At 33.4% G+C, this 15,640-nt stretch overlaps 2 long non-coding RNA genes across 2 annotated transcripts in view; both read right to left on the reverse strand.

Annotated features, from left to right (window-relative positions):
• LOC306645379 overlaps positions 1-15,640 on the reverse strand; it is a 1,014,773-nt gene that overhangs the window by 708,051 nt on the left and 291,082 nt on the right. The window lies entirely within an intron of this gene.
• Positions 9,029-15,640, reverse strand: part of LOC306645385 — a 37,576-nt gene continuing 30,964 nt past the window's right edge. The window contains exon 2 of the long non-coding RNA XR_013759633.1: positions 9,029-9,381. This is a non-coding gene — a long non-coding RNA (uncharacterized lncRNA). The remainder of the gene's footprint in view (positions 9,382-15,640) is intronic.

Genomic DNA, 15,640 nt, shown 5'->3' on the forward strand with positions numbered 1-15,640 from the left:
AACTGATGGAAAGACCTTAATTCAGCCATTACTTTCATTAGCATATTTAATTTTCCTTGGGAAATGTCATGGGTTCAGCTCATTAACAAATACATGACACAAATACACAATCCTGCTCTTTCCTTCTTTCCTTTGATGCCCTTACAACACTTACACCCAAGGGCAATACAAGATAAGAGTAGCTAATTTTCTCATTAAAAGAGAACGGAGGTGAAAATGATAACTAATTCCAGCCAAGAAATGATCAGAACTTACTGTGCATAGCATTTTGGTAAATCAAGACACAGTCATTAACATTATTGTAAAAAATTCATTTAAGCAACAAATCTTGAGACACATTAATTGCATTAGCCTCTAGGTACTTATATAATATGATATAGAAAGTTGTGGCTGATAAGGGAATGAATTTTTAAGTCTGTAAAATGTACTCTTATATATCATGCAGCTACCTAATTGATTAAAAAGCACATATATTGCACCTGGCACATGCTTAGACAGTAATGTACTTTTATGATTGGGAACAGTAAGCCTAATCCTTTAACAGCAGAAGGTCAGGCAGGGGACAAAGTAAATTGTCTCATGATTCAAAATTGCAGGTCTAATCTATAAGCATGGAAATAAAACCCAACACAAATTAGGTTGTTGACCAAATCTTCAGTACTGTGTAGGCTTTGAGTTTACAGACTACAAAGAGTTTGATCTAATAAGAATCTAAATATAAGGCTGGGAGGTATCTAATTAAAGAGAGACCATTAGCGGAAAGGGACCAAGGGGCAATAGGAAGAGGAATGAGGTGTGCTGGGAAGGATATTGAACAAATTATATTGTCATATTATGTACATGTGTGAATATGTAACAACAAATCCTACCGTTATGTACATTTATAATGTACCAATAAAGTATGGAAAGAGAAAAATTAATTATTTTTAAAAGGAATCTTAATGTAGGATAAGAATATGCTAGTGAGATATGGTTGAAATAAAAAGCAATTAAATCATTTTACCCTTGATACATCAAGCATTACATGTACAAAAGATAGCCAAGAGAGAAAGAAGAATGGAAAGGAGGTACCAGAGAGCCACCCACTCTCTGGAACCATTCTAAGGCTCCATTTCATTGTTCTTCTCTTGTTGTTATAACTGACCCAGAGCTTTATATCTCATGCAATATCATCCCTAAGTCTTATAAAGTAGAACCTCTTAGAGTAGCTTATTTCAATCTGAAAAATATACAACAAATTGAACAATATAAAATAGAGATATTCCCTGAATTTCAAAAATAGATTTTGGTTTCACTGTTGCATTTTCCACCTTTTATTCTATTAGTTATTTCTTTGTAGCTATTAACTTGTCCACAACCTTCAGCATCGAAATGAATATTTGAAAGTAAATTAGTAAAGTTTACATATCATCTGGTGCTTTTATTATGAAGCCAAGTCTCTTACTTATTTTTCTAAGATAATTATTTTTCATTAATATTCATCTTTTCAGAAGAAAGAAAACAGCTGTGATTAATAATACTGACTTGGGGCCAGGTTAGGGTTTATCTGTACCGCTAGGACTTAAGGAAATTCCTTAATTCATACTTCTCCAAGTATGAATATCCTTGTTTGTACATAGATAAGAATGCCAGAACCCAACCTAGGAGGTTGTGAGTTTAAGGTAATCATGATGAGTTGAGCAGGTGATGCAGAACATTGAATATATACTAGCTAATATATGTTTATATTTGAGAGTTAAATTCCCCAGTTCTTCTATAGCACTCCTCCCTGAGCTCCACCTCTACAAGAGGGAAATACTTTGATTAAAATATGTTCATTTGTGATATCACAGTACTCCATGTAAATCCTAGCCCAATCATCACAGAATCATGTACATAGTGGAGTGACATGATAATGACAACCTTTTATCAAGGAAATTTTGGCCACTAGTCTATAGACAAAAGGCCTTAGAGGTACTTTAAATGGTTGCTATAATCACTTGGTGGGCCCTAGATACAAATATCAAGGAAGTTATTAAAAATATTTATGATAAATAATTAGAACCCACTGCTCATTGCTCATATTTTTGTTTCACTGGAATAGAGCAGATTCAATATTCTATATACAGCCTTAATATGAAAGTATAGTTTTCTCTGGCTTCCTGGAATCTTGTGTACAAATAAAATGTTTCAAGAGGACCTGAGGGTGAGCTGGAGGTCAGCAGGGTAAGAGGCTCAGAATTGCTCCACCACATCTGCTCTGCAATCAGACAACTCCTGGATTCATCTGATTTGTACACAGTAATAAGATTTCAATTAAGATTCCACTGCAGAAAAGCAAAGGCTGTGAGTGTGTGTTTGCTATTTAAAAAGTTAAAGCCCCTGATCTGGCATACTGCCAACTGTCTGGAGAACAAATGCTCAGTTACAATAGGGAACATGAAAGGGTTCAAAGAAGATGGAAGAAAAGGTGAAGAAGATTGGCTTCATAGGCAGTATCATCACAAGGCCTTCAAATATTAAAAGTTAGCAATGTCAAGAAAATTCTAATCTGAAATATTTCATGGGACCAGATAAATGTCCCTTAGAGAAAAGACAGTTCAGAGAAGGGATTAGGACCATCTACACTTTTGTTATTTTTGTTGTTTGTGTGTTTTGTTTTTGTTTTAGTTTTGGTACTGGAATTGAACCCAGGGGTTTTTACTGAGCCACATCCCCAGTCCTTTTTAAAATCTTTTTAAAAAATTTCAGACAAGGTCTTGCTAAATTGTACAGGGTCTCAATAAATTGCTGAGGCTGACCTTGAACTCACAATCCTCCTGTCTCAGCCTCCCAAGCTGCTGGGATTACAGGTGTGTGCCACGCCTCCGAACCCATCTATGGTTTTTGAAGGGATATCATGTGAAGAAGGTCTGGAGTTGTCTCCATGACCTAAGGAAATAATTTGGAGCAAGTTATTTAAGTAATAGTAACTTAAGTTCAAGATAGTGAAATCTGATAGGATGATCCAGAGATATGTTTTCAATAGTGAGTTCCCTGTCACAGAAGGATTTGTATAGACTGGACAATAACTTTTCAAGATTATTATATCAAAAGGGTAATTTGTCTGGAGCACATTATCCAATATGTGACAAAAAGACCTCCTGGAAAGTGGTGGTGAATAGTAGAGTTACTGTAAGGTGTCTGTGAATTCACGTACATAAGCAGTGTTGCTTTTGGTGGAATGAAAAATATGTCTGGTGAGTGTATATGCAATCCCTTTTTCAAATAGTGTACATTTATAAATATGGTTAACTATGATCTGTTATGATTAATTACATATGAATTCATTATGACTGTCAAAAAAATTTAAAGCCCTTGATTTAGAATTCACCTTTTCCTCCTTTAGAACATATAAAAACACTATGAGTCTTCAAATAAGAGCAAATTTTACTACTGATTCTGAGATGTCATCAATTTATATCAATCTGCAGGTTTAAGTATGTATAAACTTTTCATATTTAAAAAAAGTTCTTACTTTAATTCTCTGCCTCAATCCTCACTTCTCTTTGGATGATCAATCATAATTCTCACTATTTCCCAATTTGTTCTTCTACTTTGGTCACTAGTAAAAACATATAACAAGTGCTATTCAAGGGTATATGAATGAAGATAAAATTGGGTATTGCCTTCACGAAAACAGATAATATTTTAATTATGATTGACAAAATAGTTTGATGGCCTATGAGACAGAATAGAGATGTACTATACTATTTGCCTCTAGGCCCTTCCTAGCCTATGAGACTTTGTTAATTGCACATTGATTTCTTAGCTTCTTTCCCTACTCTAATCTTTCTTCCTGCTAAACTACATTCCCACAATATCACTTTGATCATTTCATTGATAAAACCTATGGAATACTACCTAAATGCTTCTGCTAACCAGCCATCAATATCCTACCTAAGGTAGTTGCAAATGCCTACCCAATCTTCAATATTCATTGGAGACCCTTTACTAGAAACCTGCGGTGTACTAGACACAGATTATCAACCGGTGAACACACAGTGTAAAACTGAAGAAAAGGGCTTTTGTCTTGAAGAAGGACACTTAAAAGGCCAAACTTTCAGTAAAGCATAGGTAACCTAGGAAGTCACAATCAAGAACTGTAAGTAATTTACCATGATTATCTTGATTTGATACTTATTCCTGTCTTTTTCTAGGGATATCCTTTTATCTTCACTTCTATAAAATCTTACCATCTTTTAACCAGTGAGAATTTCTTCTCATTCACATTTCATATACTGACCATATCTTTTATTCCAAATCTTCAATTTTTAAAATCCTGGATCCTGGTTTCTTATAATAAAAATAAAAGTTGTGTTCTATATTTAATATATTTTTATTGTTACTTATATTGATTATGATGAAAAATTAGACAGACATAATTGTGAGATTTAAGTAAGTCAGGAAGTACTGCTTGAACAGTCTAAATTTTTTTTCATTTTTACCATTCCTCCATTAATTCATTTCAAAATTAATAAGGAGTATTTATAATTAAGATTAAACTTAGTTAAATTTACTAGTAATTGGTTTCCTAAGATTGGGTCTTTTTCTGATTCTCTGAAACATAGTTGGCAGGAAGAGGATGAAGAAGGAGAAAATGTGTATTCTAAGATGCCTGAAAGCATAGACCGAGTATTCATCATGATCAGAACAATCTATACAATAAAGTTTTAAAAAATTAAAACAATAGAGAGTCAAGTAAAGAAGTTACAAAATGTGTCTGGTTCTCAACTCTACATCAGAATCACTGAAGATCCTGTTGCTGGGCCCAACCCCCAGAATTTCTGATTCCATAACATGCATGGTTAAAAAGTTCCCCTGTGTGTTGATGCTGCAGGTTCAGGGATCACACTGAGAACTGGTCTAGAAAGAAGCAAATATTATACATAACACTTCTTCATCTGATAGTTTTTACTCTATTTGTGGTGCTGTCATTTTCCCAAGAAAATTTTAAACTCCTTGAAGTCTTCAAATCTCCAAAAAGAGCAATAATCTCCTTAGAAAATAAATATTATGTGTGGAGTTTTAAAATTATAACAAGGTACAAGTCAAGTAATTCTGAAAGATTCATCTTAGAAAGACAATATTTTCCAAATTCTATGTTCTTTTTTTTTTTTTTCACATTTCAAACTAAATATTTAATTGTTTCTTCACTTGACTAATAGGTCCATTGTGTTAGCATTATTCTTGAGATGGGTCAGTATGCCTTGGCACATGACTGATTGACTTGAAAAGCAAATCTGAATGGGTGTGTTATATGCATAGAGTTCTTTTGAATTTATCTGTGTAATCTCATTGATATATACACATTTATATGTTTGTGTATATATAAAATATGTTTATAAAAACATACATATGTTTTAAAAACACTACTTTAAATGTGTACTATGACCAAATGATTTTCAGATGAATGAATAATGAATAAAATGACCATACGAAACTGAATAAAAGAAAGTTCATGTAAGAGTGATTAAATTTGTCCAAGAAACAAAATAAGTATTTTTGTGGGAAATGGTGGTTAGTTTGGATACTAATTTTACTGTAAGCACAACGTAAATGCCAATATCTCTTTTTCATTTGAATTTGTTTATTCCATCTTGAAGTAATATTTTAAAAATAAGGATGGCTGTTATGTTCCATACAATTAAGGGATGAGATGAGGTGAGGTAGCAGTACTCTATGCATGCCTTGCTTTGTGTCAATTTCTAAATCTTACCTACAGCCCAACAGTTAGGGGTACTTTTTGAAACCATGCAAGAAGAAAAAGTGACTGAGAAGAAAATAGAATTTCAAACCATATTTCATTTAAGACTATTTTCTTTTACTTGTGATACTTAAACAAAAATTTGGATGTAATCCCAATTGAATTTTAGACTCTATAGATATGCAAAATTTAGCCTGAGCTAGTCATCGACCATACATATGTAACAAGTTCTGCTCTCTTATACTAAAATTGTTGAATCCTTCGTAATATCCTAAATTAAATTGAGTATCATATGAAAACTTATCCTCATTAAATTTCGAACAAACCTGTTTAACACTTAGTAAAGGTCAGTACTACAATTTAAAAAATGACTCAAAATGTTTAAGTGAACATTCTGAAATTTTTTAGAACAAAGATCAGCATTCCATTCCATTTATCATAAAATACAGCCTATGTAGAACTATTTTATTCTTGAGTATCTCTTGTATTAATATATAATTACAAAAATATTGGAGATATAAGTAATTTAAAATTTTAAGTAAAGTTGCAGAATTGGTCTTTATCAATGCTGAGGGATCAGCAAATTTTACTAACAGGTAATTTTAGGCATAAGAGAAACTATTAGATAAGGTCAGGGAAGAATTCAAGCAATGATTGTAACTTTCAAATCTGGTGGGATTTTGTTTGAATTGTGACTCTACCAGCTATTTGCTCTATGATTTAGGGAATTTGTTAATGTTCTTGGCGTTCTAAAATGGAAATGGTAATGGTTACCTTATAAGATCAGGTAATAACTTATTCAACTCAGGATAGGGTTTCCCTCATAATGGACACTAAAATACTTTTTGAGAATGAATGTTAATTGCTCAGCACAGAATTTTGTATGTGGACTATTATTAAAATAGGCTAAAGTGAAATAAAATGAGCGTTCTTTTTTCAGATTAGCTAAGTAACTTAGGCATGATAAGCCTTCATTCTCCCTATATATGAAGATGAGCGGTTTTACAAGAGGATTTCCTGGGACACTAATTTTATTTTTCTATTATAGTCAAAGAAATTCCCAGTTTGAATGATATTAAAATTCTGTAGCAGATAAATTATCCTAATGGTAACTAAGAAATGTCCTGACTTTCAATACTAGCTGTATACTAGAATCAATTGAGCAACTGTAAAATGTACTAACACCCCAAACGCTAAATCAGAATTTTTGAGAAGAGCATTAACATTGGCATATCTTTAAAGTCAAATGGTGATTCTGATTGTGGTCAAGAATGTGAAACACCACTTAAAGAAAAGGCATTAATATGTGAGCTCCAAGGGAAGTTAAAAATAGAATTAGCAAAAATTACACTGTTTCCCAGCTAAGAATTTCTTGTTATGGGTGTATCTCCTAGAAACCTTTACCCAATTCCCTCACCCAAATATGTTTTCTTATTTCCATTTGCTTGTATTTCACATAAAACATTCAAGCTCAGTTGACTTATAATCAATATTGTTTTCTTTCATCCACATGCATTCTTTTAAAATTAATATGCATTAATTGAACAAATTAATGGGTATCACTGTGGCATTTCCATATGTGCACATACTGTGCCTTGGTCCTGCTCACCCTCCCTTGTATCCTCTCTCACTCTCTTCCCCTCATTCCTCTTCTCAGTTCCAAATAGTCCCTCTTCTACATGGAGGTTATCTTTTTGATTTCAGTTTCCACATAGGAGAGAAAACACACATCATTATTTTTTTGGGTCTGATTTTTTTGTCTCAACATAATGTCACCCTCTAGCTTCATCCACATTTTTTTTTTTTTTTTGCAAATGACAGAGTTCATTCTTTTTATGGCTGAATAATACTCCATGTGTTTACAAACCATATTTTCTTTCTTTATTCATCAGCTGATGGGTGCCTAAGCTGATTCCACATCTTGGCTTTTGTAAATATTTTCACAATAGAACATGGCTATCAGGTGTCTTTTTTGTGTGCCAACTTATTTTCCCTTACATACATACCTAAATATATGCACACATATGTCTATATATATATGGGTAAATATCTAAAGAATACATATATATATATATATATATATATATATATATATGATAGCCATAGTCATTCTAACTGGAGTGAAATGAAACCTCAATGCATTTTTCATTTTCATTTCCCTGATGGTTAAAGATAGGGAGCATTTTAAAATATATTTATTGCCCCTTGTACTTCTTTCAAGAATTATCTATTCTTTTGTTCATTTTTTAAATTACATTCATCCGTCACATAAATAGCTAGCAAATATTTTCTCCCATTCTGCAGGTTGTCTCTTAACTTTTGATTGTTTCTTCAGCTGTGCAGAACCTGTTTAATTTGATATAATCCCAATTTTCAACACTTGTTTCAATAGCTATCAGAATCTTCTCCAGGAAATATTTGTCTGTGTCAATACCTAGAATAATTTTCTTTGTGTTTTCCTCTAGTATGTTCAGTGTTTCAGGTCTTTGGTGAAGGGTTTTGATTTATTTGAGTTGAATTATGTACAGGGTGAGAGATAGGGGTCTAGTTTCAGTTTTCTGCATGTGGATATCTAGATTTTCTAGCACCATTTGTTGAAGAGACTGTCCTTTCTTCAATGCATATTTTTGGTACCTTTTTCAAGAGTCAGTTGGCCGAAGATGTATGGATTTAAACCTGGGAACTCTCTTGTTTCTCTGATCTACATATACATTTTTATGACAATACCATGCTGTTTTGTTACTATGACTCTGTAACATATTTTAAAATCAGGTCTTGTGAAGGCTCCAACATCATTATTTTTTGTTCAGTATTTATTTTGATATCAAACGTATTTTGTGCTGGGGAGATAGCTCAGTTGGTAGAGTGCCCTGGCTTCGATCCCCAGCATCACAAAAAAAAAAAAAAAAAAAAAAAAAAAAAAAAGTTTTTTGTGTTTTCATATGAATTTTAGGAATGTTTTTGCTACCTTTGTGAAGAATGTCATCAATATTTTGATGAAGATAGCAATGATTCCATAGATTACTTTGGGTAGTGTGTTAGTCAGTTTTTCATCACTGTGACCAAAATATACAACAAGAATAACTTAGAGGAGGAAAAGTTTTTTATGAACTTGTGGTTTCAAAGGTCTCAGTTCATGGTCAGCCCACTCCATTGCTCTGCACCCAAGATTATGCAGAACATCATGATAGAAGGACCTGGCTGAGGAAAGTTGCTCAGCTCATGGCAGCTGGAAAGTAGAGAGGGGAAAAAGGGTTCAGAGACTTGATTAACCCTTCCTGGACATGATCACATGACCCACTCCCTCCAACTATTTTTCACCCTCAATGTTTCATTCAGCTATCAATGGATTAATCCAGCAAATGATTAATTCCCTATGGTGTCAGATCCCTAATCATTACTTTAAAAACCCATCTGAGAAGTATGCTGTTTTTATGCTTTTAAAACATGAACTTCTCAGAAGATATTTAAAATTCAAACTATACACGTTGTATGGCAATTTCAGCAATACTAATTCTTCAAATTTATTAACATGGGTGAACTTTCAACTTCTAATGTCTTCTTTAATTTCTTTCTTCAGTGTCTTTCATATTTGTTGTATTAATACTCTTCTTCAGCATAATTATCTTGTTATGAAGGCTTCCATCCTGTACTTTCTTCAAGAACAAAAAATCACAGGTTGAAGTTCAGATTTTGTCTTCTATCACAATTCCACAACATTCACTCACAAATATGTGTTCTTTCTCTCTCTCTTTCACTCCTATATCTATCTCTCTGTTTCCTTGACTTGATAGAATTATATCCTAATATACTCATCATGAATTAAAATATGATAAGTCAAAATGTATTTAATACACCTGACACACTGAATAACATAGCTCAACAACAGAGTACACTATAGAATATTAGTTATTACCTGAATGACTACATGATTGATTAGAAGTTTGGCTTGCAGTCACTATCCAGCATTTAGAGAGACTACTGTGAGTCATATGGTTAACCCAAGAAAGTATCGAAATTCAAATTATGGTTTCTAATGAATGTGTTTGCTTCCACATCACTGTGATGTGAAAGAAAAATCATAAGTTCAACCACAGTAACAGACACTATTTTTATATAACCAATGAATAAATCAGTTTATATTTCACAATTAAAGGCACATAGCCTCTAAAGTGTCCTCTGATCTTCCCCAAACTAAGTCATGTATCCTGGTGTATATTGTCATTGCCCATTCTTTCTTTTATAGAAAAGATGGATTAAGTGTAGGTTTATTTATGTTATCTGTTGTTTCATGTATTTCTCTACCACCGGATTATGAAGTTCATATGGACAAGGACAAAATATTTGCTGTTTACCTGCAGAAAAAAGACAGTGTGCCAATAAACTCTAAGCACTCAGTATTTGTTGAATAAGTTAATGAAAAGTACAATTACCTTTATCAGTACTGTTTACACTTATTTATTTATTGGTAAGTCTAGCATCTTTTGTGCATCTATTAGTACTGTACATTAATTCTGTTTTGCTATGTTATAATGATCCTGATTCATTTGAGCTCTGTAATCAATTCAACTGAAGACAGATCAAGTCTCAATTGACATAGGTGGGATTTGAACTGTCTCCTTGGTGTCAAATGTACTGTTAATCATCAAGATCTGCCATGTAGGAAAAGAATATTTATCTGATTGACCTAATATCTTTGGGTTTGTTCATGTTTTCAAGTAAAATCATTTCACTCTTGTGTACTGCAAGACTACAGAATCTTATTTCTGCATGTCCTAAAGAAGAGTTCCCAGCAGTTCCCAGCAAGCTTTTTATGTTACACCATGAGGAAACAGTCTGGTTCTGAGGGCCCTGTTGGGTACTCATCCCTGTTTCCTCTCTGAAGCTTAATATGAGCCTGTGCCATACAAACTACATGAGCGCTGCTCTCTTTAACCCCAACATTCTTTGATTATTACAACTCTGTACATATAATTGTCAAGATTGGATTTTTATTCCTAGAAATTCTGAGGAGTTAAATACGCTAGTATTTCATGTGCGTTTGTATACACATGCAAGTCTATGTACATGGGATGAAATTTTACCAAAACAGGAGAGTTTTTTGTTTTGTTTTTTTTTTTTAGGGATGAATCATTTTTCTTTTTATAAGAGATTACTATATTAGTTTTCTATCACTGTGTCAAAATTTATCACAAACTCGATGGCTTAAAACTATACTTTTATTATCTCACAGTTACTGTGGTTCACAAATACAGGCATGGCTTTGTTTCTTTGCTCAGGGTCTTCAAAGAGGTTTGGCCAAGGCTGTGATCTCCTCCAAGATTTGGGTTCTTCTTTCTAGCTGATGTGGTTGTTTTTGGCATTCATATCTTGTAGCTATACAACTCATGAACTCTTGCTTCTCCATGGCCAGACATAGACAAACACACACACACACACACACACACACACACACACACACAAAGTGTCTGCTGCTTCTACACTCACTTTTGCTCACTTTTGAACATTTTTAAAAGTCCCAACCCTAGACATTGCCCAACTATGATAACCTGCCTTTTATTTAATTTAAATCCATCTGATTAGTTTTCAACTATATCTGAAAAAAATATCTTCACTTTGCTATATTCCATGGTTTAAAAATAGTTATAGGACTAACATATACTCTGTGAGATGAGAATTATATATGGGTTGGAAGTACTGGAGTTCTTGTTAGGATTCTGTGTACCACATTCACTCATGTTCTACAACACAATCAGAATGTGAGTTTTTTAAACAAGCACTCCACTTTGGATGGTATTCCAAAATAGTGTCATCTTGAACATTTTATGAAAGTTATTAATACTAAAATTAACTGCTTACTGGGACTAGGAGTTGACTTAATTGAGCCAGTAACTGTAATAAAGATTTTCATCAGTTTAAGTATCTCTTGAAATTGAGGATCCAAAATTAAAATGTAAAATAACTCAGTCCCCAACTATACCTGATTTCATAAATCCTGCATGATGATACCAGTATGAACTAAGACTCAGCAAATACAATTAATTTGTTTTTATTTGAAAGAACAAAAAAATTAAAAGTGTAGAAAGAATATCTGAATAGTAGCTGCATTTATTTATTTTTCCTTGTAATATGGACTTCAGAAAGTATTTTGTTTGGGTTCAGTCTGTCAGGATGGTATATATTCTCCCTTCCCATTTCATTCTTTATTGCAAAATACACATAAATAACATTTTAACATGCATCTAGAATTAACTGTTCTTCCAGAGACTTTATATGATAATTTAAAAAGCCACTTATTTGAAGAAAGACTGCCCATGTTGAATCCCAGTGTCATCAGTACCCATACAGTTAAGTGATATAAAATATCACGCATGTCATTTTAGGGACTCATTTTCTGTACCATAAAATAGGCATAACAATAGATACCAGCCTCAGTAGGATTCTAGACAAGATGAAATATTAGTTATGTTTGTTTCTATATACTTAGAAGAATCCTGGACATGGCATTCTTGTGTGTCTGTTTGAGCGTGTACACACGTGTAAGTGATAAAGAACTAAACAGGTATTAAAGCACAGAGACAAAAATAATTACGATATTATTTTAAAAAGTCTGATGTAAAATTTTGAGCTGGAAGTCAAGGGCACACCAGACTACACACTGCTGCTTCCAGGGGTCTCATATGATCATGTGGTTATAAGTATTTGTTTTTAATGGTTAGGATCAATGTGTGCACAAAGTCCCGATGACACAAACATGGTAGAAAAACAATGTAATTTTAACAAACTTGAAAATGCAAAAATAAAGTTAGAGGTTTTATGAAACAAGGTAGCAAATAAAGAGGTGTTGAAAAAAGTAGCGATATTCTAGTACAGTGGGCATTCTCCATATGTTGCACATATTGATGGTACAGGAAACTAAATTCCAAATGTCATGTAAACATGCAAAATTAACCAAAGTACAATTATAAAAGTTATCAAAGTATTTAGGGGAATGAGGGAAGGATGCAGAATAATATAGATGTATTAAATATGTAGTTTGTACAGGCTGGAGTCAGATATTATCTAAATTTGATAAATAAAAAAATGGAATTACAAGCTTATTGTAGGGTCTAGTGCTACTTCTTTGTGATATTTATGCTATGCTATGTGTATATATAATTGTGTGTGTGTGTGTATTTGTTGCATAGTCTATTTCTACAGCTAGTTAGCAAGAATGAAAGAGAAAGACAAAACAGAGAAGGTCAAGAACGTTTCTTATGCAGAGGATGCTTTACTTGGGCCACCAACCAAGTAGTGGGGTTATGAAGCTCATCAATAGCACATTCATGATTTCTATGGTTTGGCTGTTAAAATTCCACCTTTGGATTAAAGGGCAGGGTCATAATAATTTGCAAATGGATTGTGTGTGTGTGTGTGTGTGTGTGTGTGTGTGTGTGTGTACAAACACGCTGGATAATATTTCCTCACACCTAGACAAACACAAAATCCTATAGTTTGGTGAGTGTTGCAAAACTAGATTTTAAATCCCTCTCCTCTTCAGGACAGTATTACTGCAGAGCAAAAACCTACAGAACCACGGCAGAAATGACATGTCTCTGAACAGGTCCTACTCCCTCTGCATCCAGACCACCAGGGAAACTGTTTCTAGTCAAAATGCCTTGCACCCAGGGAATCTGAGCACCCCAGAAACATCTGCACACTGATGCCATTACTTCTAGGAGCCAAGTCCTAAATGTGGCCTTACAATCCACTTGAGAGCGTCTGGACATTAAGCAGCAGCCACAAACCCTGCAGTAACACAAGCCCGACCCCAGAAGCCTCACAGGGGCCTGTGGACTTTGTTTTCTCTTCTGCGTGGGTCTTTGTGTTGGAACTTCAGTCCCTCTATGCTTCTATGCTCTCTCTCACTCCTTTGACTTCCTTTCTTCTGTGTAGTAATGAATTTACTAGCAATTGTCTCAGATTAAGAGCATCCCTTAGGCAGGGAAGGTTTATCTCCTTGTTGCTTCTGTATTACTGTACAATATTCTGAAGGCTATTCTTTAGCCATAATAACCAATAGAATGTTTTAACAAGGAGAGGATTTTATTTTCCTCTCCTGAGAGGCATTCAGCTCCTAACTTCTAATGTGTATTTTTCTTGTACATATGCTGCATGTTTTATCTTTTGAGAAGTTTGGATAACATATAAAGTCTCAAATTCAGCACTGACTAGAAAAATTCTATAGATTTGAGGTTAGAAGACAAATATGAATCAAATAAAAATTCAAGAATTTAGGATATTTTTTAACAATTTGATAATAAACAGATTTATAAACACAAATTTGAACTCAACAAAAACTTTTTAAGGAAAGTGATAAGGTCAGTGGTTAATTTTTTTAGTCATCCTAGTAGTAAAAGTAAAAATCAAACAAAAACTTCCAGATCAAGTTGAGAATAGAAGAAAGAAATACCTATTACTGTCATTCAGTTAAAACCATCTTAGAGGGAACTTTCTTTAGTTGTTTTATTTATTGCTTCCAGTATCTGCCGGATCATTACTTAAAACATTTGTATCACTGCCCATTCTCAAATATATCCCAAGATTATTCTGTCTTCTCCACAGTATTTAAATATCATTTTAATCTGCTTACTTAATAACATAACTACGGAAACAACAAAATCAATCTTTTGTTTTCAGGAACACAGAATGAAACCTATTTCTAGTTCAAGGGCAAAATGGAAGAACAAAAGTCTATAATTTGTAAAAGTCCCTTGCAAATAAAATACAATGCATAGAAATTCAAGCTCCTCTAGAGACCAGGAAAGGGCAGCAAGAGAATTTACATAAATGATACAGTTCTCATCCTATCTAATTGAAGAATTAGGTGAAAAATGAAGCTTGGCAGTAAGGACATGCTTTTGGTATTTAAAAGTGTTTTTGACATGAAAGAAGCATTATTACTGCCTCATTTACTTTACCAATTCTAAACTACAGACAAAGCAACAGCACAGATTAGAATTGGGAAAGTCAAAACATTGCTTTAATTATTAGTTTATAAAAATACATGCAATAGAGAGAAGTCCAGTCTCACTATCATCTATACTCAGACAAACCCCATTCTGTGATAAGCCCCAATAAGGAGCCTGTTAGGAATCCAGAATGTGGAACATTCATGACATGGCTCACTTGCTCTCAATCAAAAAGGAAAGAGTTTTTGTAATCTTGTTTTCTGTCTCTCTTTTAATTTCCCTAGAAAACCAAAGGTCAAATTAAATTTGAAGAAGATATTTCCAGAATGGAACCAATTTAAGAGTCTGTGTGATCAAGTGTCAAGCTCCCAGATATGTGCTATCTTCTCTTTAATTTTGGAAAGATTTATGAACTAGTTCCCTATTATTTATTTACTTACTTATTTATTATATATCACTTAATATTTTATTGACAGGTTCTCTGGGACAACTCTCTTAATTTCACATAAGCAATGTATCAACTTCTATGTTTTCATTATTTATTGACATGTAGTAAGTATCAAACACAGAGCAGGCTCTAGTCCGTGTACTGAAGACATAAAGGTCAGCACAAAGAAAAACTCAGCTCAAGTTTACATGACTACTTAATATCAGAGCTGTATTAAATGATTGTCCCCAAACATCTATGATCACAACGTTAAAAAATTTACTTGTCTTTTTAAATATGAAGGAAGAGTGGATTTGACTTGGCAGGGTTGGCTCACCTTGCCAACCTCCAGTTTGAGCTAATATTTCATCTGATCTTCATTTAGGAAAAAATATGGACAAAAAAAAAAAAAAAAAAAAAAAAAGAGAGACAGAAGAAACAAACACAGAAAGTGTCATTATTTATCAAAACACTTAATTATTGTAAACCTGAACAGAAAATTCTGTGGAATTTACAGTTAAACATTTTTAAACATAT

Source organism: Sciurus vulgaris, assembly GCF_902686455.1.
Source record: "Sciurus vulgaris genome assembly, chromosome: 15".
NCBI classification, from domain to species: domain Eukaryota; kingdom Metazoa; phylum Chordata; class Mammalia; order Rodentia; family Sciuridae; genus Sciurus; species Sciurus vulgaris.